Here is a 1,685-nt window from a genome sequence, read left to right as displayed (position 1 = left end):
AGCTTGGGCGCGACAACTTCCTTCTTTGGAAGGCGACGGTCCTGCCCCCGATCCGTGGCGCACAGCTAGATGGATATCTCGACAGAACGCTCGAAGCTCCGGCCAAGACTCTTGAAGTCCAGAAGGCCGACAAATCTGGCACCGAGACGGTGCCCAACCCCGAGTACACTCGCTGGATAGCCCAAGATCAGCAGGTTCTTGGCTCGCTACTGACCTCTCTGTCGCGTGAAGTTCTGACTCAAGTCGTCTCCATGAAGACATCCGCACAGGTCTGGTCAGCCCTTGAGGAGATGTACTCCTCTGCCTCTCGGTCACGAATTATCCAACTTCGGACCCTGTTCGCTGGCACTCGGAAGAACGAGATGACCGCCACCGCGTACTTCACGAAGATGCGGGGCATTGCGGACGAACTTACAGCAGCAGGAAAGAAGATGGAATACGATGATCTCATCTCTCAAATCCTTGCTGGATTGGATGCAGAATATAATCGTTTTGTCTCATCCATTGCCGCTAGAACCGATGCCTATTCCTTGAGTGAAATTTATGCTCAGTTCATTGTCTTTGAAGGGCGCCTGGAGTCACAAAATTCTGGGTCACAGCAGTATAATTCGTCGGCAAATCTTGCTGCACGAGGAGGACATGGCAAAGGAAATCGTGGAGGCAAAAACAATGGTGGCGGGCACCGCGGTGGCTACGGCAACAACTACAACCACGGGAACAACAGCTACCCCCACAATAATCGCGGTGGAGGACGACCAGGACCAGCAGGAGGAGCGAACCTTCCCCAAGGTGAAAGGCCTACTTGCCAGATTTGTGGTAAGGTTGGCCATCCAGCTCATAAGTGCTGGTATCGTTTTGACCCAAATTATATGTCACTGAAGAGAGATGTGGTGGAGCAGCCACTACTTCATATGGAGTTGACTCAAATTGGTACTTTGATACCGAAGCAACTGATCATATTACAGGGGAGCTCGACAAGCTAACAACACGTACTCGCTCAACGGTCCTGAACAAGTTCATATAGCTAACGGTGCAGGTATGCCTATTAGTCACATCAGTCATGCAGTCGTTAATTCTTTTGATCATACTCGAAATTTTCATCTTAACGACATACTTCATGTTCCCCAAGCCACCAAAAGCCTAGTTTCTGCTAGTCATTTTGCTTCTGATAACAATACTATTGTGGAAACTCACCCTCGTTCTTTTTTCGTTAAGGACCCAACAACGAAGGAAATTCTTCTGCACGGCCCATGTGAGCGTGGTCTTTATCCATTGAAATCGCCTCGCTCACCTCCTTCCTCCAGTATTCAAGTTTTTGGTGCTTCAAGGACGTCTCTAACAAGATGGCATGATCGACTTGGTCATCCGGCCTCTCCAATAGTCCAATAAGTCCTTAAGAAGTATAATTTACCATGTTCCGTTGAGTCTACTAGTGAGTCCGTGTGTGATTCTTGTCAAAAGGCTAAAAGTCATCAACTTCCGTATCCTAGGTCTTCAAGTATATCTAGTGCTCCTTTAGTGCTAGTATTTTCTGATGTTTGGGGTCAAGCACCCGAGTCTGTTAGTAGAAATAAGTATTATGTAAGCTTCATCGATGATTATAATAAATTTACCTGAATATATCTCTTACGGAACAAGTCCGATGTGTTTCAATGCTTTCATGATTTTCAACATTTAGTTGAGCA

The 1,685-nt window shown here is 47.2% G+C and overlaps 1 non-coding gene across 1 annotated transcript; it reads left to right on the top strand.

Moving 5' to 3' along the window:
• Nucleotides 1–428: 428 nt before the first annotated feature.
• LOC125511798 lies at nucleotides 429–557 on the top strand. Its single transcript, XR_007285124.1, has one exon. It is a non-coding gene; the product is annotated as a small nucleolar RNA Z247 (small nucleolar RNA).
• The last annotated feature ends 1,128 nt before the right edge of the window (nucleotides 558–1,685 follow it).

Source organism: Triticum urartu, chromosome 5 (assembly GCF_003073215.2).
Source record: "Triticum urartu cultivar G1812 chromosome 5, Tu2.1, whole genome shotgun sequence".
NCBI classification, from domain to species: Eukaryota; Viridiplantae; Streptophyta; class Magnoliopsida; order Poales; family Poaceae; genus Triticum; species Triticum urartu.
Note: the sequence above shows the minus strand (reverse complement) of the source record. Positions and strands in the feature narration are given on the sequence as shown.